We start from the raw sequence: 25,468 nt of genomic DNA, 5'->3' as shown, positions 1-25,468 counted from the left end.
TCATGTCCATCGAGTCAGTGATGCCATCCAGCCATCTCATCCTCTGTCGTCCCCTTCTCCTCTTGCCCCCAGTCCCTCCCAGCATCAGGGTCTTTGCCAATGAGTCAACTCTTTGCATGAGGTGGCCAAAGTACTGGAGTTTCAGCTTTAGCATCATTCCTTCCAAAGAACACCCAGGACTGAGCTCCTTTAGAATAGACTGGTTGGATCTCCTTGCAGTCCAAGGGACTCTCAAGAGTCTTCTCCAACTCCAGTTCAAAAGCATCAATTCTTTGGTGCTCAGCTTTCTTCACAGTCCAACTCTCACATCCATACATGACCACTGGATAAACCATAGCCTTGACTAGATGGACCTTTGTTGGCAAAGTAATATCACTGCTTTTCAATATGCTATCTAGGTTGGTCATAACTTTTTTTCCCCTCCTGAACTACATTCACATCTATGCAGCATTTTCGGTGTTATATTTTATATTCTACTTTGTAACATGTACATGTCATATTTGATACTAGTTTGTTAGTTGCTTTCCAAGGTTGGGGCCATTGCAAACTTGATTTTCTACCATCACCCAGCACAGAGTTTTAGGTACTAATGGTTTATTGGTTGTGTCTTTAGCTTTTTGGTACAAACCACAGGATGTGTGCTCAGTAATTTGAATTGTCCTTCTAAACTAATCAGTAAGGTAAATGTCCTTGTTGCTTCTCAAAATTGATGGTTAAGACGCCATGGGAGTCAAAGCAGTGATTATGTTTTAAGTCAAGAAGCAGTTCTTTCATGTCTATAAAGAATCAATACCATTATCCCTTCTGTAACCAATCCCTTAGGTTTTAAATTATTTAAATGTTGGTGTTCTGAGTCATTATTGTTCACTGGTATTATCTGATGTTCTAATGTGACAGTGAAGCCTGTTAAACCTTACGTGTCTGGCTTAATGGCAAGCATGTGAAGGGGGTTCTTTTTGGATCGACTCTAACAATTACCATTTTTATACTTTAAATGTAATACAGTGGCAGTGTAGAGCCAACTAAGATCTGATAGCAAGAACAAAATCTTTGTTTCCTTTATTACAATTATTTTTGACCCCGGCCCCTCCTGGGTCCTGGTCGGGGGTGGGACGGTGGGATGGTGTAGTTTGGACTTGGGGAGCTCGTAACTGGGTTGTAGACGTTCCTTCGAGAGAAGCCACCACTCTGAGGAGTGTCACATTCACTCTGCGTTTTGTTTCCGGTGCCTGGGAGGTGGAAGCTTCCAGGATGCCTTTGGCCACATCCCCAGTCCTGGAGGACTGATAGAAAAGGAAACTTGCCTTTGCGTCTTCAGTAAATCTGTTCCTGGGAAGACTGACTTGGAAGCAACCGGGTGCCTGGTAAGTTTCTTCTTGAGATTGTTTAACTGAGTCACACACACACACAAAGTAGGTCATGCAGTAAATCATGCTCTTTATCAGAAACGAAACCAGAATGTTAGGCTCTAATCACGAAAAAGAGTGAACTTTGATTTTGAAAATAGAGAAGTTGTCCATTGATTTCATTCAACGCTCACAGCAGATCCTAAATCAATATAGCACTGCTTTTCCTTGAAACATTTCTGTCATCATCTCAGTCATCATAAAACCTAGCTCCCACGGGCCTTCTGTCTTGTGCAGGCACTTGGCTAAGAGCTGGACCCCACAACAGACCACACTGATTTCCTCATTTTGCAGAAGGTGAAATCATGGCACAGAGAGGTTGTATAACAAGCCTCTAGGTTGCACAGCTAGAAGAGCTGCACCTGGGCTCAGATCTGGTCCTGGATTGGTCATGTCAACTGCAGCACAGTATTGCCTCTCAGGCAGAAGTGAGGCAGGTAAGCACAGGTATTACAGGTACTGTGACGCCGCAGCTGGTGGAGCTAGGACTGTGTCCAGTCTACTCCCGGCCCGAGGTCACCTGCAGCACTTGCTGTGGTTGGAGGTCCCCACCAGGTTTGCTCCAAAGTGCTCAAGGTCCTCGCTCTGGTCTAGTTTTTTGCCCAGGTGATTGTGGGAAGCTGTTTAACTCCTCCCTGGTCTCAGGCGAGTGAGTGAGTGAGTGAGCATGCTACCTCTGGAGGAGGGCATGGCCACCCACTCCAGGATTCTTGCCTGGAGAACCCCATGGACAGAGGAGCCTCAGTTTCCTAATTGCTAGTGTAACAAATGACCACAAACTCAGTGCCTCAAAACAGCACACAAGGACTTCCTGGTGGGCCAGTGGCTAAAACTCTGCACTTCCAATGCAGGGGACCTGATCCCCAGTCAGGGAACTAGATCCCACATGCCTCAACTAAGACCCGGCACAGACAAATAAATAAAAATAAACAAATATTAAAAAACCCAAACAGCACACATTTCAGTCTTGCAGTTCTGGGATTAGACATCAGAGTGGGTCTTACAGGGCTAAAACCAAGGGCTTGGCAGGGCTGGTTCCTGCTGAGGGTCCTGGAGAACCTGGTCCTTCCCGTTCCCCTCCGCTCCGGGCCCCTCTCTCTCCACAGCTGGGATGTAGCCCCTTCTCTCTGGTTTCTCTCCCCTGAGGGCCCCTGTAGTCACACTGCTTCTCAGGACAACCTCGCCATCTCACCACCCTTAATATGATCACGCTGATGCAGTCCTTTCTGCCATTAGGTTCACGCTCACAGGCTCCAGGGATCAGGGCCGGGGCATGACTCTGCTCATTGTAAGGTGTGTAGGAGTGAGCGTTCGGAGTCGCTTCAGTCATGTCTGACTCTGCGAGCCCATAGACTGTAGCCCGCCAGGCTCCTCTGTCCCTGGGATTCTCCAGGCAAGAATCCTGGAGTGGGCCTGCCACGCCTTCCTCCAGGGGATCTTCTCGACCTAGGAATCGAACCTGCATCTCTTATGTCTCCTGCACTGGCAGGCATGTTCTTTACCACAGCGCCACCTGGGAAGCCCTTGTATGTAACTTAGGTCCACACAAAATCTACAAGGCTCTGCAAGGTTGGTTCATACACAATTTCCTTGTGTTTTTTTTTTTTTTTTGGCTTTATGTTTTTGACTTTAAGTTCTTATTTTCCTCTCCTGCTAGAGCAGCTGATGGAGAATGAAAGAAATTAAAAAAGTAAATATTCAAGTGAGATATATTAATAGCTGAGCTAGGGTGTCTTTGCCCCCAAGATATGCACCCAGAAGAATAGCCTGGCCAGCTCTGGGCAGCCCCACCCCATAGAGGGGCAGAATATGACTTTCTCTCATTTCCAAGTTTCACACAGGTGAGATGCAGGTTCGCTGTGTGGATTCTGTGGCTGAAGAGAGTCATGTGAGCAGCTCCCCCTCGCTCCCTGCTCTGCCTGCACCCCACCTGCTCCGTCAGTGATGCCACACAAAGAATGAGCGCTAAGTCAGATGGACATCCTCACCCCGTGCTAGGGGAGCATCTCCTTCAGTCCTGGACTCCTCAGTTCCTCTTGTCCCCACACAGCTTCTCACTGCACTCAGGAACAGAACTGAGTTTCTCTCCTGTCTCCTCCCACACTGCTGGAATGAGGGGCCAGCGCTGTCTTCTCTTCCTCATTCCGCCTTCCTGAGTCTATGGAAAATTACATTAGAACTGTGTGTGTGTGTTGGGGGAAGACACATTTCCGAGATGGAAAAACAACTTGGTTCACACTTTGGAGGATGTGGCTTTGGGTGGTTCTCAACCCCAAGTCTTTCTTTCCTTTCAAATGCCTGCCTGCTTGTTTCCTTGTGATCATTCAGTCCAGCTAAGAAAACCAGAGGCCACAGAAATAGGTGAATAAATAAAGACAACTCAGTGTGTCCATGTTTGTATGGCTATTGCTTTTATGTCCCATTTTCCCCTTCATGCAGGTGATTTCTCTGATGGAACTGTTCTCCTAGCCGGCTATGATGGTTTATTCCATGTGTCACAGTTTCTGTGACAGATGGAATAAATGTGCCCAGAAACATGCTCAAACACTGTTTTTGATGTTTCTGTGAAACTGTTTATGGGTGAGGATAATGTTGAAATGGTCAGACCCTGAGTAAAGCAGGTTTCCGCCCCCCAAATGTGGTGGGCCTCATCCAGTCAGTTGAAGGCCTGGATAGAGCAGTGACTGAGCTCCCTGGACCAAGAGGGAATTGTCCAGTAGACATCCTTGAGCTCCAGCTGCCGTGGCCTCCAGCCCACTGGCCTCCCCCAACCTGAGGGGGTTTACCAAGACTCCACAATCACAAATGAGTCAATTTCTTGAAATAAATCTCTCTTTCTATATATATATATGTATATATATTGGAGATTCTGTTGGTTCTCTTTGGTTCTATTTCTCTGGAGAACCCTGGCCTTTTTCTCAAACATTTAACCTGCTTTTGAAGACGGGACGGGGTGGCCCATTCTGAGCTGGGAGGGGCAGGAATGACGAGCACAGAGTCAGTACTGGGCTCTGAGCTGTGATGAGTGGGGGGTGGGGCAGAGGACCTCCTGCCAGGTGGCCAGGCTGTGTCCACTCTGTCACTTCCCACCTGGATGGGCGTGTGTGGCTCGTGTGACAGACTCTGTGAAGTGGTGTGAGCTGTTTCAAGCATGGTACCATAGGTACGGCTGGGTAGATGCACCATGATGAGGATAATTAGGAAAAAGTCAGCCAGGTTTTGCTCTAGAAAGTGTGCTGGAATTCCTCTGTGAGTTCCTTTGTGAATTGTGATTTCCTTCCTCACAATTCCTTTGTGAGGAATCGGGAGAGACCACTGTAGAAATGTCCCTGTCTTGACTGTATTGCAAAAAGGAGCATTTCTGGTCACAAAAAATTGTTTAATAGGTTTGACCTTATACACAGGGAATTAAGCATTTAATGGACTGGATGTTACATTACCTCGTGTGAACTTGCTTGAGGTTTCATAATTCTTCCTGGATAAAGGTAAGCTTTCATAATTCACAGCTGAGATGTTTTTTGGAGAATTTTTTATTTTATTAAACTTCTTTTTATTTAATTTTGGGCATGCTGTGTGGCATGTGGGATCTTGGCTTTCCAACCAGCAATCCAATCCATGCCCCATGCAGTGGGAGCACAGAGTCCTAACCACTGGACTCCCAGGGAATCCCCTTAGAGACATCTTTAAATAAAAATCTTTCATGAATGAATACTTGGAATGTTACCATAGGGTCTCAATGTATGTTAAGAGATTAACATTACTAACTCAACACAAAAAATAAATCCAAATAAAAAATAGGAAAAGGAGCTGATGACATTTCTCTAAAAAAGAGACACAAGTGGCCAAAAAGGCCATGAAGAGATGCTGGACATCTCTAATCACCGGGGAAATGTAAATCAAACCCACAGTGAGATACCACTTACACATGTCAGAATGTCTATTACCAAAAACAAACAACAACAACAAAAAACTTAAAACAGAAAATAACAAGTGTTGTGAAGATGTGGAGATTGGAACAGTTATACTCTTGGTGGGTACAGCCACCATAAAGACAGAATGATAGCTTCTCAAGAATTAAATATACAATTACTATATGATCCAGCAAGTCCACTTATGGGTATTTATCCAAAGCAATGTTAAGCGGAGACTCAAGCAGATGTTCATAGCACTACTCACAATAGCTGAAACAAGGATGGTTTAGTGGCTAAGCCGTGTCCAACTCTTCCAGTCCCATGGACTGTAACCCACCAGGCTCCTCTGTCCATGGGATTTCCCAGACAAGAATACTGCAGTGGATTGGTATGCCCTTCTCCAGGGGATCTTTCCAACCCAGGGACTGAACTTGAGTCTCTTGTATCTCCTGCATTGCAGGCAGATTCTTTACTGACTGAGCCACCAGGGAAGCCTGCTAAAACATGGAAGCCACCCCGTGTCTACTGGCAGATGAATAGAGAAGCAAAACTGGGTAGAAACATACAGTGGAATATTATCCGGCTTTGAAAAAGAAGGAAATTCTGACACATGTTACAACACAGATGAAGACTTTATGTTAAGTGAAAAAAGCCAGTCACAAAAAGACAAATACTGTATGAATCCATGAGGAATCATTACATGAGGTCCCTAGAGAATCAAGTAAATAGAGACAGAAAGTAGGATGGTGGGAGCCAGGGTCTGGGGATAAGGGGGAACAGGGAGTTGTTGAGTAAGACGGACAGACTTTCAGTTTGGGAAGCTGAGAAAGCTCTGGTGATGACAGTGGTGATGGTTTACAATGTGAATTAACGCCACTGAGTGCACACTTAAAATTGATTAAATGGTAAACTTTATGTTATGTATATTTTACCAAGATAATAAAAAGACATCATTTCTTTCAATCTTAACCTCCTTATCCTGATGTTGTGTTTTTTTTTAGACTCTGACAACGTCATACTTTCAGTTCCTGAAAGCAGCTTCATAAATTGACTATACAGAACGATTTCCCAACGTGTTAATTATCTCTGCTAAAAATACAGCTGTGCACTGGGAATGTTTTCCAGGAAGTTTAAGAATCCTAGATCGAAGTTGCGTTTTATGGTCCCTGAGAAATACTGGCCTTATTCAGAGTTTCAGGGAGGCAGCATTGAGCATTTAGCCCTGTGTGCATGGCTTTAGGGTTTTGAACCATGAGCCCTGGCCGCTACGCTGCCCACATACCCTAAACATGAGGGCGCAAGGCTCTCTTATTTACTCTCATGTACCCTTGGAAGCCTAAAATCAATTTTTGGTGAATAAGTTATTGAATGTCTTTTCCACTTCACTTCTGGGTGGATTAATCTTGGAGACATTAAATTCTTTCTTTCGGATACTGAATCCGTGTTCTGGGTCCTCACTGATATCTGTGTTCAGATACTGAATCTGTGTTCTGTTGCACTTCTGGGCTGTGTGCTGGGACCTGGTGACTCCAGCCTTACCCCAGAGGGCTGGCAGCTTAGCCCTCGAGGCTCCAGGTGGAGCCTTGATCTTGGAATCCGGCCTCCAGAGCTGGAGAAGTCTATGTCTGTAGTTTGTAAGCCTCCCAGTCGGCATTCTGTCACAGCAGGCTGCTCGGAACCCAGGCACTGCCACATTTTCCATGGCCCAACCTCCCTCAGCCGGTCGGTAAGAGGGACGAACACTAGAGTTTGCTCCTTCGTGAGCTTCTCACTCCATCAAATGAGGTGATTTCCAGTAGCACCTGCCCTGTGCAGCCCTGGACCCACCCGAGCTCCTTCTGGGTACTGAGCTCCATGCACTGTGACCCTTTGTACCGATGTAGATGAAACTCTGTAGCATTGGTGGTTATAACTGGTTCATATGATCCACGTTGACTTTTAAAAGTCTCACACTAATGCAAACCAGTAGTCACGTATGGATGTGAGAGTTGAACCATAGAGAAAGCTGAGCCGAAGAACTGATGCTTTTGAACTGCGGTGTTGGAGAAAACTCTTGAGAGTCCCTTGGACTGCAAGGAGTCCATCCTAAAGGAAATCGGTCCTGAATATCCATTGGAAGGACTGATGCTGAAGCGAAAACTCTAATACTCTGGCCACCTGATATGAAGAACTGACTCATTGGAAAAGACCCTGATGCTGGGAAAGATCGAAGGCAGGAGGAGAAGGGGACGACAGAGGATGAGATGGTTGGATGGCATTACTGACTTGGTGGACATGAGTTTGAGTAAGCTCTGGGAGTTGGTGATAGACAGGGAAGCCTGGCGTGCTGCAGTCCATGGGGTCGCAAAGAGTTGGACCTGACTGAGCAACCGAAACTGAATTGAGCTGAATACAGACCTTGCCCCTTCACGCTAGAGGGCAGGCAGCTCTGGAGGCAAACTATGACCCCTTGCATCCTTTTATTCCGTGTCACTCCTGTAGCACAGGGAATCACGTGCTGTGGTGAAGGCCTCCTCATGTCCAGTGTTGTTGGATAAATAATGTACCTTGGGCACTTCTGCTTGTGTCACCCTGACACCTCCTGGATGCGCAGACTTGCACGAGACCACCAGAGGGAGCATGGCGCTGGACCACACACGCACGCACGCACAGCCTGGTCCCATTCATCCCGTCCTCCACAGGAGGATGCCCACGGCTCAGCCTCTGACCCCACCAGCTGTGTCCAGCATGAAGGGCTAATCAGAAAAATGCAAATGAACGAGGGACAGAAGCGGGCAGGCTCCTGGGCTGACAGCATCCCTCAGGCCAGCACAAATCAGGAGCACCAGCAACAGATTGTTCTTTTCTCCAAGGAAGCAAAAGAGACCAACACCATGAATTGTTATGGAAATGCAAACTTTTCTCGCCTGGAAGCAGTGGTTGATGCTGCCCAGGGTGGAGAACGGCATACCCACTGCCCACTGCTGGGAATCGCAGGGTTCACCCAGGGAATCGCTGGGAATCGCTGGGTCACCAGACCTCCTCTGACCTGTTACCACCCCTTGACCTGGTCCAGTGAGAACATGGCTCCCCTCATCCCAAGCCTGGGTACCCAGGTCTGGCTGGGTCTCAGCTGGTTGGGTCCATCATGGCCCTGAGGGTCCCCCCACCTTGGCCGGGCGACACGCAGGACATGTGTTCTGTGCGGAGTGAGTCCTGCTGAGAGCTGAGTGGGCAGGCCATCCCCTCCCACATGCCAGCCACACAAGAGGGCTCAGACAGAGCCCAGACTGAGCAGGTCAGGGCCTCGCCAGGAGCGGGGCACAGAGCCGGGCTGAGAGTACCAAGGGACGAAGCCCTGGCTGGGTCACCCTCCCAAGTTTCTTACTCAGTCTGGGACTTAGTTTAGTTATTGGTTAGGAAGAAACCCCCTTCCACAGGCAGGATGCGGAGCCGGGCAGCCCTGGACCTGCCCTGTCTTCATAACCCTAAACGGCATCTTTCCAACTGCCTCTCGCTCACAGTCACTTGCTCTCTGGGTCCAAGTGTAATTCTTTGTCTTCCAAATTTTACTTATTTATTTATTTTTGATAGGTAAGAATTGTGCCTATTTAAGGTGTATGATGTGGTGGCTTGATACACGTACATTGTGAAATGATCGCCACAATCAAGCTAATTAACACACATTAACACATCCATAACCTTCCATAATTATGGTTTTATTTTCTTTTTGTGATGAGAACACTTAAGATCCACTCTTCCACTCTTTTAGAAAATTTCAAGTATACAATGCACTACTGCTAGCATACTATTGACCATGGGATTTTTGCAGAAACCAAAACCTGTGAGCTAATATGTCTCCAATCAGTAGTGTATTAACTAGAGTCTCAACTGTGGCTCAACCCCGGGGCTTATGCACCCGATGATGGAAGTGAGTGCCCTTTGACCGCCACCCCTCCACTCTCTACTCTTGGAGTTTGATTTTCTTTTCTTTTTTTTTTAAATTTTATTTTATTTTTAAACTTTACAAATTGTATTAGTTTTGCCAAATATCAAAATGAATTTTGATTTTCTTTTTTTTTAGATCCCACAGGCTAAACCACTCTCTCTGAAAGGTGATTATCTGCTTAAAAAAAGAGAAGAATAAAAAATAAGGATATCATGTGTCAGAAAACCTATACAAACAAGGGGCTGGGATCCAGTGGACTCCTGGACTCTGGAGGACACTCTTGGGTCTTCTCTAGGACGGTCTAGCAGGAGGGTGGCTCTTTCCTTGCCCACATGGGTTCTCCTAGCATCTCCTCCGGAAAGCTTAGAGCCTTTCCTGAGCGACACAGGGACTCCAGGGCAGGCTGGGGACTCAAATCCACGTGGTCGGTAGCACTGATTTCCTGGGATTGCCTGTGTCCTTCTGCATCCAATAGATGGCGGGGATCTGCCTGACGCTGACCCCCAGAGAAATGATGTAGCACTCAGGTACCTAACTCTGAGAAAACTGGAGGAGCAAGAACACTGCGGTGCCAGAGAGCAGAAGCTTCACCCATGAGACGGCGGGGTGGGGGCAGCAAAGCCTGGATGGAGTGACTGACAACAAGCCGGGCCCAGCGGAGCTCCTGGCACAAGGCCTCTGTGTCCCCCCTTTCTGTGATTACAGCGAACAGCCTTTATTCAGCCTCCACGACCTTCCCTGAGTCCCAGTGGGGAGATTCAAGCAGTTGTTAACTAGGAAAGGGAGGGGAGGTGAGACCAGGTAGAAGCAGTCAAGAGCAGCCTTGGGCAGGGTCCTGGTTTCCCATCAATGGATACATACAACCACGTCTTTGAGCTCTTTTGCTCAAGACTGAAAACCCTCTAGGTGGGAGAAATTAATGATTAATGATGGTATGGCTGCCCACAAGCACGGAGACCCCAGAGCAGCTGACCTGAAGGTTGACCATGCTGACCCCCCTCACCACCCACCCGTCAGAAGAATGTCCGTGGACTGGTCATGCCGTCTTTAAACAATTACTATAAAACTTCTTGCTATCTCCCCAAGTTGGGATATTTGGTTTTGAAGGCCTGAGCCCACCCTGTCTCCCTGTGCCTGGCAAAGCAGTAAAGCTATCCTTTCCTACTTCACCCAAAACTCTGTTCCTGAGATTTGATTTGGCATCTGTACAGACAAGCCAAGCTTTCGGCATCATGACCAAAAGGGAGTAGGGTCTGTGTGCTGCCCGGTGAGCAGAGGGTGGAGGGTAGGATGAGCTGGGAATGATCGTCACGGTCCCTGCCCTGATTTCAGATGGCCCGGGGATCGCGTCCCCATCTGCCAAGGGGACTATAAACCATCCCACCTCAGAAGCTGTTACGAGGATTAGGTGAGTTCATATTTGCAGAGGGCTTAAAACAGTGGCTGGCAAGCAGTATACACAATAGAAAGGTTTACTCAATGTAGAAAATAATGAAAATCAATGACCTGTATATTGAAAATCCCAAAGAATCCACTAAAAATTGTGAGAAGTAATAAATGAGTTCAGCCAGGTTGCAGGATAGAAGATCAATATTTAAAAATCAATTGTGTTTCTATGAACTTGTAATGAACATCCTGAAAATGAAATTAAGGAAACAACTCCACTCACAATAGCCTGAAAAAGAATAAAATACTAGGAATAAATTTAACAAAAGATGTACAAGGCAGGTGCTTTGAAAACTACCAATGTTGAAAGAAACTCCAGAAAATCTAAGTACGGACATATCTCATTTTATCCAGCTTTGCTTCATTGTGTTTTTCACAAACTGAAGGTTTGTGTCAGCTCTGCATCCAGCAAGTCTAATGGTAGCGTTTTCCCAACAGCATTTGCTCACTTCATATTTCTGTGTCACGTTTTGGTGGTTCTTACAATGTTTCAACTGTTTTTGTATTTGCTATGGGATCTGTGATCTGTGGTCTTTGATGTTACTCCTGTGACTTGCTGAAGTCTCAGATGATGTTTAGCATTTTTTGAGTAATAACGTATTGTTTAAGGCATGTATGTTATTTTTTTGACATAATGGTATTGTACACTTAATAGACTACAGTATAAACTAGACTTTTATATGCACTAGGAAGCCCCACATTTTTTATGACTTACTTTATTGGGCTTCCCTGATGACTCAGACGGTAAAGAAACTACTTATAATGCAGGAGACCCGGGTTCAATCCCTGGGTCAGGAAGATCCGCTGGAGAAGGACATGGCAACACTCCAGTATTCTTGCCTGGAGGACTCCATGGACAGAGGAGTCTGGTGGGCTACTGTCCATGGGGTCGAAAAGAGTCAGATAAGACCAAGCAGCTAACACTTTCACTTTCTTCATGTTTTCAAGAACAGTCAATGGATGGAAATATAATTTTCATATTTTTATGAAACTGCAGTACACTCGCAAATGATCTACAGATTCAATGCAATCTCTATCAGAACCCCAGCTCTCTGCCCTATAGAAATCGACAGGCTGATTCTAAAATTTATATGAAAATTGCAAAGGACCCAGAATAGCCAAAAAAATCCTGAAGAAGAACAAATTTAGGGGATTCACATTTCCTGATTTTAAAACATACTTAAAAGCAATGGTGACTGAACACTGTAGTATTGACACGAGGGTTGATCAGTAGACTAGAACTGAGGGTCTCTAAGTGGATTTTCACAAACACAGCGAGCTGATTTTTATAAACGTGACACTGACTCAGTTTTGCAGCTTGGGAAAACAGAGCTATTGGGATCTGCAGTGAATACAGGGAGAGAGATGGGGACAGATTCAAGTCCAGACGACCAGGGTCCGAGTCTGACCACTTCCAGTTTTCATGAGAAATTGGGATTTTTAAAAATGTGGCAAAACAACTATTCTCCAATAATTCTTTTTTAAATGTGAAATCTCTAGGCAGCATTTAACTGATAAGTAGATAAAATATAAGCTTTCAGAAGTGTTCTGTACCACTCTTTTTATTTTAACAGAACAGAGAAGAGAAGGCAGAATCACTCAAAAGATTTAACAAATAAAATTCACAGCATACAAAGGAGCCTCTCTTTGGCAAATGATAAAACAACACATCTATCAGAACAGACTCTAAAGAGCTTCTCATGATTTTCGATGCATTTCAGGAATGGAAACCTGTTTTGGGGTAGAAACAGCTCTGTTTTGTGCTGGAATCAACATTTGCAAGCCACACTGGACCCTGGAGAGCCTTACATGCATGCAGAAAATTTAGGAATGGCCCCCTCCACTCACTGAAATGCACCTGCCGGATGTAGGAAATACTCCCCCACGACACCACAGGCAGCGTGTTTGACTCGGAGGCCATGCGCGCTTCAGATGGCACTCGAGGACGCATTCCGTGTAAACACTCATCCTGGCAGCTGCAAGACTGGTGGTCCCAGGCAAACCCGAGTGTTTTCTTAAATGTAATTTCTAGAATGAGATCACACTCCCCAGACTGCGTCTGATTTCTTCTGGGAAATCAGCAGGCTAGTGGAAAGGAGCACCTCTTAGCCCATAGGAAAGTGATAGAGGGCTATTCTTCCAAACAGAGATGTGTTTTGGTGACCTGTATACAGATGGGCTAATTAAAAATTATATTGAGAGTTTCATTTTTAAGTTTGATATTGTTGTTCAGTACATATTATGTTTTCCTCACAGTCTGTATGTCCCATATATGTTCATTGTAATGAAAACTATTAAAACATTTACCCTCTGTATAGATACGTATTTCTCAGTGACATGTTTTGTCTGTTTGTTTCTGTTCCAATTTCTCTCTTTCTCTCTCTGCCTCCCTCAGATGTATATCAAGGCATATTAAGGTTTCCTGGCTCAGTGGTAAAGAATCTGCCTACCAATGAAGGAGGTGCAGGAGATGTGGGTTCAGTCTCTGGGTTGGTAAGATCACCTGGAGAAGGGCATGGCAACAGCTCCAATATTCTTGCCTGAAGAATTCCATGGACAGAGAACCCTGGTTGGGCTACAGTCCATGGGGTCACAAAGAGTTGGACATAACTGAGTGGTTGAGCTCACATGCACATGTTAAGGTTAGACAATTTGGCAGTGGAATTCTAAAGAAATATGATACTCTGTCTAAAAAACCTCTGGTATTGATGATAAGTTTAGACATTTTCTTTTTTTTTTTTAGATATATTCTTAATGACTTGAAATCACATAGTTTTTAAATAAAACATTACACATAGTCTATTCCTTAGGTTATGTACATAGCATTTAGAGTCAGCAAGCTAATTCAATATGTAAATATATTTAAGATATTTTAATACAGCATCTGCTGTCCTCTGTAATACAGGTTGAAATCTTCATCAGTATTTTATTTTAAAGTATCATGATGAGAAGTGTTGTTGTGTACTGACTTAGTTTTGCGTGCAATCGATTGATTTCTTGGTTGCGTAAACCACACGTAGCCTGTTCCCATCTGAAATATGGCAGGAAGGAAATTAGGAAGGATGAGGAGGCTGTGTCACTGTATTAGTAAAGGCTCTTTAACAAGCATCACAGAAACGCAGTGAACTAGGTCGATGAACACACGGTGGTGGTTGATTGTTTATTTTTTTGACTCCTACCCAGAAGTCCAGGGTGGCTCCGATGCAGCTCAGCTGATCCGGGCTGATGCTATCAGAGCTTCCGGCCCTTCCGTCTCTGGGTTCTGCCTCATCTTTAGGTAGGTGGGCTTCACTTGGTGGGAAAGATAGGGGACGGGAAAGGTAGTGATCCCAAAGGGAAACAACTATCCTCAGCTTGTGCACGTCTCAGAATGATGGGGCCTGGGACGGCGGCCCCCTGCTTTGTGTCCCGATGAGTTGTGGAAGAATCTGAAGTTAGTCAGTGGTGCTGGGAGTCTTCCTGAGCTCCATTTAACCTACCGTGTGTGTTTCTCATACAAAAGGATTTACCCTTGAAAGCGAAGGTGAACTTTACAGAAGAGGATAAAGGACACCGGAAAAGGAAGGAGAAAATAAAATCACAGGAGGGTGAGGACCGGCAGGGAAAATAGAGCAAAAGCAACACTGTGACCAGGAAGACACAGGAACACAAGGCTTCTAGGAATGGCTGACACTCCCCATGGGCAGAGAGGAGTTGTCCGCTTCACGTCTGAGGGCTGGAGACAGACGCAAGGGGGTCTGGGGGTAATTCACGTTACAAGGTCCGCTCCTCCTCTTCTGTTACCCTTTCCCTATTTTAGTTCCCTTTCAGAGAACACGAGAAGTCTTTAAACACAGGAAACCAGCTCTTTGTCAATATTTAAAGAGCAAGTTTCATCTTGGCAAAGATGTAGAAACCTGTAATAATGTGTTTTCTGTTTCCTGACTTCAGTTACCATTAAGGCCTGGCAATAATGAGTGACAATGTAGAGATTTCATGATCATGGTCATTTTATTTTTAATTGCCACTACTGGTTTTATTTTTTACTATTGTGGCATGACTTGTTTTTCCAGGGAGGTGGGAAAAGTGAAAGTGAAAGTCGCTCAGTCGTGTCTGGCTCCTTGTGACCCCATGGATTACACAGTCCGTGGAATTCTCCAGGCCAGAATACTGAAGTGGGTAGCCCTTTCCTTCTCCAGGGGATCTTCCCAACCCAGGGATTGAACCCAGGTCTCCCGCATTGCAGGCAGATTCTTTACCAGCTGAGCTTTCAGGGAAGCCCCACAGGGAGGTGAGAACAGTGCAAATTAAACACTAGATGTGAAACCAGTCAGAGGAGAGAAAAGAGAAGGTGGACATTAGAGAGGGGCTCAATTTTCCAACATTAGGGGCTCTGAGAGCCTCTTACTCCAAGAAGGGGCTGGGGTGGGAGGTAGGGGTTTGGGAGGAGGGAGGGGCAGGAGAAACAGACTGACAGGAGGCGGAGGCAGGTTTACTGTGAGTGGCCGGCAGGCTGTCATGGAGGCTGGGCAGGCCCTGAGCTGCCCTGCCCTGCCCTGCCCTGCCATCTGCGAGCTGGGGGCCCAGGAAGGGCAGTGGGTGGTGTGGCTCAAGGCCTGGAGCTGGAACACAGGACCAGTCACCAGGAGACCCGCCTCCTTGCCCAGCAGGCCACCCCCAAAGGGAAGAGCCTGCACCCTGCTCCCTGGAGGCCAGGACGTCATAGGTGTCCTTGGCCAGGCCAGCCCTCCTGATGAAAAGGCAATCAGCGAAAAGGAATTCCTTCACCCCACACCCAAGTCCTGTGACAAGCATTGCCTCGGGCTGGCGGCCTGACAGCAGATGTGGTGAGATGACACAGCAACAAATAATAAAGGATTAGAATCTCCCATCCTTATTCCCAAGTTGATTTTAAAAATAACAAGAGTTATTATTTATATAATGACGGGGCAAAACCTGAAGCTCATTAAATGTATCTCAGAGTCCTTTTTCAACTGGATGCTCAAACACTTGAAAACAGTCTTCAGCATAAAAACATGTAGACATAGGGTGATTAAGCTAAGGACCTTGTGAAGATATAACCTCGTGCAGACCAAAAGCCCGTAGAATGATTGGTACTGAGAACTGGCAAACGCTGGTTATTTTGTGGCTTCTGCCTCCTGAAATTCAGGAAATCTATCATCTTTGCTTTTTCTAAAGCAGAGGTTCAATATTTTGTGGATTCCCCTGATACTCTGACAAGTTCAGTGGACATAAGACACAGTGAGAAACAACCCTGTCTATTTCTATCTTGAAAAAGAGCATTTATCTGATGCTGCTGCTGCTGCTAAGTCACTTCAGTCGTGTCCGACTCTGTGTGACCCCATAGATGGAGGCCCACCAGGCTCCCCCCGTCCCTGGGATTCTCCAGGCAAGAACACTGGAGTGGGTTGCAATTTCCTTCTCCAATGCATGAAAGGGAAAAGTGAAAGTGAAGTTGCTCAAGTCGTGTCCGACCCTCAGCGACCCCATGGATTGCAGCCCACCGGGCTTCTCCATCTATGGGATTCTCCAGGCAGGAGTACTGGAGTGGGGTGCCATTGCCTTCTCCGATTCATCTGATGGGCTGCCCATTACTCAGGAAGAGGTTCAGGGTTATTAACATTATTATTCATAACATTATTATTCAAATGGCCATCTCCTGAACGTTCACCTGGGTAAGGTCATGGGATATCATAGGTTAACACGACTATAATAGCCAGGTTCCCATTAGGCTCTTCAGAGGAGGCAATGGCACCCCACTCCAGTACTCTTGCCTGGAAAATCCCATGGACAGAGGAGCCTGGAAGGCTGCAGTCCATGGGGGTAGCTGAGGGTCGGACACTACTGAGCAACTTCACTTTCACTTTTCACTTTCATGCATTGGAGAAGGAAATGGCAACCTACTCCAGTATTCTTGCCTGGAGAATCCCAGGGATGGGGGAGCCTGGTGGGCTGCCGTCTATGGGGTCGCACAGAGTCTGACACGACTGAAGCGACTTAGCAGCAGCAGCAGCAGCAGCAGCATTAGGCCCTTTGAACTGCAGGGTTGGCGGAGGGGTGAGGCAGTACCAACAGACCCTGGGGGACCTTGTCTTCTCAGATTCTGCCTATGTGATAGGCTGCACTTGTCAGGGGCTTCCCTGGTGGCGCAGTGGTAAAGAACCACCTGCCAATGCAGGAGACATGGGAGACACAGGTTTGATCCCTGGGTTGGGAAGATCCCTGGAGGAGGGCAAGGCAACCCACTGAAGTATTCTTACCTGGAAAATCCCATGGGCAGAGAATCCTGGTGGGCTACGGTCCATGGGGTTGCAAAGAGTCGGAATACAACTGAAGCAACTTAGCACAGACGCACCAACCAGGGCCCAAGCTGCACTGACCGATGCTCATGGCTCGCTGGGCACCCATTGATGCTGCCTCAACCAATGTATTCATTACTACTTGGTTCCAAGTTGGTGTCTTCTGTTTTGATATCATTTCAAAATTTAGCTAAGGATTAGGTAATCCACAATTTCAAAGTTTTACTAAATATTAGATAAGGCCTAGTTTCTAAATAGTAGAAAATGCTGTCATCTCACTAAATAGTAGGTAAACCCATGAAACATGAGATCAGAAAGAATGGGTGAGACGTCTTCTCTCCAGGAAGCTTTGCTTGAATATATTTTAAAAAAGAGTAAAACACACGGTTGAATCTGATGCATGGAGATGCCCATATATGACTGAGAAATTTTAAAAAGTCTGGAAGGATTCTGCATTCAAGGATCTTTGTGATAATTTGTTTTGAGGAATTTCAGAAGCAATGGGGGGTCTTTGGTTCAGGGAAGGAGCAGAACCTGGCCTGGCTGTCCAGGGGCTGGACTCCTAGCACAGGATGGAGGAAGAACCCACTTCTGTGCAGGTCAGGCGGAAGGGTCTGAGTTTATGACTTTCGAATCTTTTTCAGAGCGTGACGAGTGCATTCTGCCTTTCAGTCACGAGAGGGAAGCACCGGACTGAACTAAGCCTCCTCAGGTCTTGAGCAAGAGGGAAAACAGCAAACACAAAACCGAAAGCTTCTCTGTGATCCTGTCCTTTTTTGATTCCTTCTGTTTTTTTTCTCCCTTTCCCGCCTCTTCCTTCCTCCTTGCCTATGTCTCTCTGGTGCATCATCTTCCCTCATCTTGGCAATCTTCCTAAATGTTCCTAAGAGAATTCCTGCTTTGTGAATCCAGGGAACAAAGAGATTCAGGGAGCAAGCCCACTTTCACCATGATGGACCCAAATTACATATTCTAATCGCAGTGGCTGGTTTTGGTTCGTGAATACCTGAATACCATTGGAAACATTTAGTAAGTTGATCAAAAGTGATTCTTAGGAGCTTTGTTTCCTTTCTACGTTTCTTGAATTCTTTGTTCTGCCAGAAAATGCTTCCCTCTGAGGTCATCAGGATGCACAGGCAACCTGGAATCACATCCCAGGCAACAGCACAGCCTCGGAGACATTGGAGGGAGGGGATGTGGCCACCAGTGTGTTGGGGCATTGCCCTAGAGGTGGCCCGGGCCCCCCATGTGCCCACTGAGGGGGTCGAGGGGCTGCAGGTTCCACACAGCTCCTACTCTGTGACCTTAAGTAGAGTATTTATTTCTCCAAGGGTCAATTAAAAAAGTATTAAAATAAGGTTAGTAATAGTACTCATTTCATAGACTTTTGAGGACTGTACAACCATGGATTTAACATCTAGGGTCTGCTCTATGCTGTTGTTATTATTTTTTTAGATCTTACTTTTTGTTGTGGTGTAGTTGATGTACAATATTATATGTTTCAGGTGTATACCACAGTGATTCCCAATTTTTAAAGGTTACACTCTATTTAAAGTCATCATGAAATGTAGGTTGTATTCCCTGTGCTGTAAATACATCCTTGTAGCTTATTTGTTTTAAACATAGTAGTTTGTATCCCCTACCTTTACCTTGTCTCTCTCTACTGGAAACCACTAGTCTGTTCTCCATGTCCGTGAGTCTGTTTTTATTTTATTATATTCACTAATTATTGTCTTATTAATACTATGAATTTCAGCTTTTTAAAAGCTTCCATTTCTTGTTAAAAGCAGATTGGAATTATTGCACTAATAATCCTTCAGCTCTTCCCAAACTCCTAAATGATGAAAACTACGACTCACTTCATCTGTAGGAGGTCATCCAGTCAAGACACGTAGGAACACGGAATGTCTCTTTAAATATGCTTAAATCTGACTTAATGCCCACAACATTGTTCTCTTTTCAAAACCGTCTTAATTGCCAAGAAAATCATGCTGTAGCATCGAATATGTTTTATAACAAAATTAGAATTCTATTTAGAGCATCCAATTTCTAGAACCTGGTTAAGCCAGATATCTGGAGTCTCTGCTGTCCAGCAGGGCAGCTCCTGGCCACATAAAACCACCGGAGGCTTGGAATGTGGCCCACACACCGTGTGGTGGAACACACACCGGATTTGAGGACTCTGTGTCACAAAAAGAGTGTGATGACCTCATCAACATCATTTTTGTATCAATGGCTGGTTGAATTAAAATTCTAGTTGTATTGGGCCACATAAAATCAGTTCAGTTCAGTTCAGTTGCTCCGTCGTGTCTGACTCTTTTCGACCCCATGGACTGCCACACACCAGGCCTCCCTGCATATCACCAACTCCCAGAGTTTACCCAAACTAAAATACCCACATAAAATATGTTATCAAAAAGCATATTTATATGTTACCCACATAAAATATGTTATCAAAATTATTTTCATTGTTTTCTTTTACCTTTGCAACGTGCTTTAGAAAATTAAAAATTTCCAATGTGCTTGCTTGTATTTCTAGTTGAAAGCATTCTCCTAAGGAATTCTGCATTTGTTACAGTATTTTCGAAAGGAAGACAAATGAATGGGGGCTAAATTGAGAACACAGTTAGGAGGTACTTAAAAGAGGTCTCCCAGTAATTCACAGAGCAGCTTTCTCATTTCCCATTTCTGCCAGTTTTTTGACCTCCGAATCATTTATCTTTATTGAAATGCGACAAAGCCTTTTCCTTTTCTTTTCTGCTTTCTTGGGAAGCCTGAGTCTTAATGTGAATTATCAGTAAATCCATCAAGCGTGAACAGAAGTGAGTCCCAGGCCCTACCTGTAAGGCTCCTCTTTCTGCGCTGCTGCCGGGCGATGGGTGCTCAGGTTGTGGACACCCAGCTGCTTGTCATATTAATGGCCCGCTTGCTCCAGCCTTCTTTCATTTAGCTCCATCTCACTGAAAAATTCAGGCATTTACTCCTTAAATAAATACGTTGCCTCTCACGGCACATCTTTTTCTCCCCTTAAAATGTCAGGAAAAGTACATATTTCATAAAAACTCATCCTCATGTAAGAAAGTCACCCCCCCACCATACACAGTGTGATGAAATCAGCAGTGAGAGATGGCATGGTACTAATTTTCGTCCTGCTGCACAGATTATATCCTAACTGGGTTTACTACCATGCTATTTATTAAGGATCAAGGGCTGCCACGAGGCCAGAAGCCTGGTCATTTCCAGTGGCCACATGATCCCCACGTCCCCCTGATGCTGGTTACTTTCCTCCTCATTACATTCTAGCCAGGCTGGACTTTCTAAAATTTCAGGAAGCATTTTACGACACACAGGGCAGGAAAGGCATCGTTTATAACATGTGCTAGTTACTTGTCTTTTATTTATACACCGTTTTGCTCGAAAGGCTTTTATTTCCATGCAGGCAGTGGATCCTCAATTCTATTTCCACAAATTTGCTGCCTCCGCCTGTCTTCCTATTGTTTTTTTACATGACTACCATGCTTCCATAATAAATAACAAGAGAGAATTAATTTTGTTTTTGGCTGTGGGTGTAAGCAAAACCTACAAACACAATCTCAGACTGGATCTGTGTTACACTCACTCACATGTGGTCAATCAGCCCCGGAAGCCTGTTAACTGCTGATTATTATGTTATTAGCTAAACCTAAACCTGTATTGGCTCTAATGAGGACTCAAATACTGGAATGACTGTGCTGTCCCACGGGTTCTTCAGTTGTGGGATGTGATTGGATCTAAAAAAGAGACGATTCTTTTTTTTATCCTTCTTTTCATTTTAATTGCGATATTGGTGATGTTACTTTAGTTACCTGGAGCCAACATTCCTTTTTAAAATTTTACTTTAATTAATAATACTATATCATGTTAATTTCCTGTTTTTGTTAAACATAATATTTATTTGTGTTCTCAGAATTGGATTAGAAATTTCAAGGCTTATTCAAATTTTTTTTTACTCACAAAGATAATAAATTTTCTAGACTTTTGGCAATAATCCTAGATGCCAAAATACATTCAACTATATCACAATTTTGAATGATTATAAATTAGAAATCTAGCATTCTATTCATACTAAGTCAAACAAGTGGAATTAAAATGTCACAAATTTTTTAGCTATTCAAAAATGCATAAGCTTTCTAAAATATATGTTATATATTTATATATATATTTATATATATGTGTTATATATTTATGTATATACGTAAACAAAAGTTTTCCTATTACGAACAAGATGATTCCCGTTTTCCAGCAGTCAGAGCTCCTAGAACCGAAGAGAGTAACAGGGGTGCTCTTAGTGCCAAAGAAAGGCCCTGGGAGTCGAATCTGAGGCCCCCACCTTCCCCCTCCCCCTTATCCCTGTGACCTCAAGTGTTACTCAGCTTTTCTGAGCCTTTGTCTCCTCGTATATAAAGGAAGTAATAGCACTGCTTATGGGGTAGTGTGGTTGCGAGGGTTGATGCAGCGATCCTGGAAAACCACGTTGTAAATGAAACAGCAGGATGCAATGTCACCTTCCTTTAATTATTTTCACCGACAAATAATTAAGGTCCCAAATCCTCCAGGCTTTGGCTTTGTGGAAAAACGTCAACACTGTTAATCCAGGAATGAATGAGAGGGGGTGGGCCAAGTTCGAGACCCTGGTATTTCTCTCTGCAGTTCCCAGGAAGGCATGGCTTTGACATGTTTCAAAAATACCATCTGAGAGCTCCAGGATCAGCGAAGTCCTGATTCGATGCCTGTGCCTGTCAGCATCCAGATGGCCGTGTGGCTGAGTGTGGTCCTTGACCCCAGAAGTCCTCCACCACCAAGATTTGATTGTGGTGACCTGGTGGAGGAGAGGGTGGGAAAGCCAGGGGAAGCTGAGACAGGGTCCCTATGGCCCCGGAGTGGGAGGCAGCAGGAAGTCTGCTTCCCGCTCTGTAAGGGCTGGACATGCAGTCTGGGGCAGACTCAGACTTCCTCCACCTCTTCCTCTCGAACTCTCTCCCCGTGGCAGGGACTTGCACGTCCTTTTTCCTTCTCAGGTAAACATACAAGGTCTTCTAGTTTAAAGCAATTCACAGTCGCATTGGAAAAAAAAAAAAGAATGTCTCAGTTTGATTCTGAATGAAGTTTAATAGCCTTGATCAATAATTTGCTATAGATTTTTTTTAATATACTTTATTTTTTAGGATAAATGGTTGGATGGCATCACCAACTCCATGGACATGAGTTTGAGCAAGCTTCGGGAGCTGGTGATGGACAGGGAAGCCTGGCATGCTGCAGTCCACGGGGTCACAGAGTCAGACACGACTTAGTCTGACTTACTGAGCAATAACCACAATAATTTCTTAGAACTGTTTTGGATTCACAGCAAAATTGAGCAGAAGGAGCAGAGGTTTCTGTCTGCCCCCTCCCTTTACTTTCTTCCCCACCATCAACATCCCCACCAGGTGGTCCCTGTGTTACAACTGATGAACCTACATGGATGCATCATCATCAGAGTCCACACTGACATCAGGGATCCCTCTTGGTTCTGTGGGATTGGACAAATGTTTAGTGACATGTATTCATCATTATAGTGTCACACAGGGTGTTTTTTCCACCCTAAAAATCCTCTATGCTCCATCTAGTCATCCCTAATAATTTGCTCTAGATTTCTAGCCTAAAACTTTATATCTCAGTTTGATATTTTTCTTGTTAAAACCCTAAGGGGATTCACCACAGCAAGTTTGCTGTGATAATTATTATCGGTACATGGATCAAAGCTCTGCATTCACATTTCCTAACATTTTATTTGAATACGACCGTTCTTGGAAGAAGTCAGCAGTGCACTGGCAGCAAACATGTTCTGGCGACACGTCCCCTGTGATGCCACGCCGTCTCTGTTGGTCGGTTGGTGGAAGTTAAGAGGTGATTTCCAGGCACAGTGAGTGATGTAATTTGATACTGTATTAAATTCTACATTTGAGAAAAAACAGAAGTGTCATGAAGCCACAAGTGACATCTGGAGGTGCTGAAGAAACCAGCGTGTAAACATACACCTGCAGGTCCCACAGGCCTGCAGAGAAGGTGGGGTGTCTCACCTCCACTCCTTCTGGGAACCGCTGCCCCCGACCCCTTGTCTCATCCTCCAACCTCCCTTCCCTCAGCCCAAGTGCTACCCCGGATCTTCAGATTAGAAGAGATGGTACGTAAACGATCAGCACTTCCATCGTCTGGGAGGCTTGTTTCTGGCTGGCTTTCCATTGTGCTTTCGTCTTTACCTCTCTCAGTTGCACTTTTCAGATAAAGCTCCAGATCTCCCGGTTATCCTTGAGCACTGCCCCCTCTGTTTTCTCCATGTCTTCAAATGAATTAAAAGTTCTGTTTTATTTCCAGGGCTTTAAAAAAATAAAAACTCCCCGAAAACATGAATTATTTGTAGTGGTGACAGGCAATTAGCGAAGCGTTTAGATTTATTATGAACCCCAGTGAAAGTGGTGTTTTGTTTTTCTTTGGTTTCTTAAACACTCACCTGCAGGTAATGGGCTGAAATGGAGCCTTTCCCGCGGGCCAGTTCTGGGTCCGGTGGGTGGCCTTTGCCTCCCTGCGATGTCTCAGTGGGACTCACCCACCTTCTTACGTCAGCTTTCTTTCTCTACTTCTTTTTTGGGGTTCACGTGTTCCTCCTGAAACTTCCTCCAGGTATAAAGTTGATTCAAACAATAGTTACTGTGTTGGTCTCAGCACTGGGTCGGATATGGCAGTGGCTTGAGTCTCACTGAATAAGGCTCCATGAGGATGCTTAGATGGCAGAATTCTCTCCCTTCTGGAGGCAGGGAGGCAGATGCTCAGCCTGAGGAGGTGACGGAAGGGTCTCCGGACCTGGTGACCTGCAACTGAGACCTTGTCCCTCTAGAGAAACCCATTCTCTGTTTCCTTCCAACAAAATTAATTTCTTCGGGCTCCCTTCTAGGATCTGGCCCTCCTAGTTTATATCTCCTCCTAAGCCCTCTTTACCATCTTCCATTCCCAGACTACCCAGGACTAAAACCATTCCCTCTACTCTGAGATCTTTCCTGCAATTGCTGTCCCAACCTGGATAGCCAATTTTGGCATCAACATTTAGAAAAAAAGCCACCCTTACTTTTCCCAAATCATCTTGAGTTAAAAATTCTCCAACGTCCTTTCAAAGCTAGTTTTTTCCCCTAAGGAGTCTAGTTTATACACCCACATATCTAATTTCTAATACACATATATGAACAGGTATACATGTATACACACATATGAAAATGAACAGGTGTAATCAAATCTTTAGAATGTTAATGCCATTTTGTTTCCTGTACAGCACCATTGACAAGAAATGTTGCTAACTAAGCTCCAATACTTTGGCCACCTGATATGAAGAACTGACTTGTTAGAAAAGCCCCTGATGCTGGGAAAGATTGAAGGCAGGAGGAGACAGGAACAACAGAGCATGAGATGGTTGGATGTCATCACCGACTCGATGGACATGAGTTTGAGCAAGCTTTGGGAGCTGGTGCTGGACAGGGAAGCTTGGTGTGCTGCAGTCCATGGGGTCACAAAGAGTCAGACATGACTGAGCGACTCAGCAGCGGCATATTATGTATTATAGTATACTATTAATAGCTATGTTATAATATTGACATTATTATTAGCATTGTATCACTAATAACTATAGTATTGTAATAACTATATTTTTAGCAGCAGCTGTACCATCATTGACTATGTTATTATAACAACTACATTGCACTGTGGTGGATAGGTGCTAGGCTTGTTATTGGCAGCTGTAACCACAGCAGCAGGACTGTCCGGAGCACCTCCTGTGATGAGCAAGATACTCAGCCTTTGCATGGTCCCTGTGGCCCTTTAAAACCCCAGTCACTGAGGAGGAGTAAGGGGCCAACCCTGCACCTTACTCCCACCTCGCCCCCAACCCCTACTCAAGAACAGTCTCCAGGATCCTAACACACGCGGACCCTTTCCCTGCCTTGGTCACAGAAGGTATCTTTCTTTTCACAGGTAAAACACATTACATAAGTGATCTATTAAAATCCCTGGGAATGTGCTATATTAAAGTGATCAAACCTTCCCAAATAGCTTGAAAAGACAATTTCTTTCCTTTCATTTTTTAAAAATTACAGTGTATTTGATTTAACAACAAGGACCTACTATATAGCACAGGAAACTGTATTCAAAATTTTGTGATAACCTATAATGGATAAGAGTCTGAAAAAGAAGATATATATTCTGAATCATGTTGCTGCACACCTGAAACTAAGACTTACTTCCTGGTGTTCGACCCCTGTCTTCCTCCAAAGACACTGAAAATTTCCATCCCTTCCAGTATTTGGGCATTTAAGTAACAGCTACCAAACTGCTTCTGATCTTAAGAAAAAGAATACAAATTCTTTAATCAATGTGTTCCTGAATTCTGGCCTGGAGAATCCCCATGGACAGAGA

The 25,468-nt window shown here is 44.8% G+C and overlaps 1 long non-coding RNA gene across 1 annotated transcript; it reads left to right on the top strand.

The window, feature by feature from the left end:
• The first annotated feature begins 363 nt into the window (after positions 1-363).
• LOC113903393 lies at positions 364-4,200 on the top strand. Its single transcript, XR_003514094.1, has 3 exons — positions 364-1,364; positions 1,644-1,843; positions 3,238-4,200. It is a non-coding gene; the product is annotated as an uncharacterized LOC113903393 (long non-coding RNA).
• The last annotated feature ends 21,268 nt before the right edge of the window (positions 4,201-25,468 follow it).

Source organism: Bos indicus x Bos taurus, chromosome 13 (genome assembly GCF_003369695.1).
Source record: "Bos indicus x Bos taurus breed Angus x Brahman F1 hybrid chromosome 13, Bos_hybrid_MaternalHap_v2.0, whole genome shotgun sequence".
Lineage (NCBI taxonomy): Eukaryota > Metazoa > Chordata > Mammalia > Artiodactyla > Bovidae > Bos > Bos indicus x Bos taurus.
Note: the sequence above shows the minus strand (reverse complement) of the source record. Positions and strands in the feature narration are given on the sequence as shown.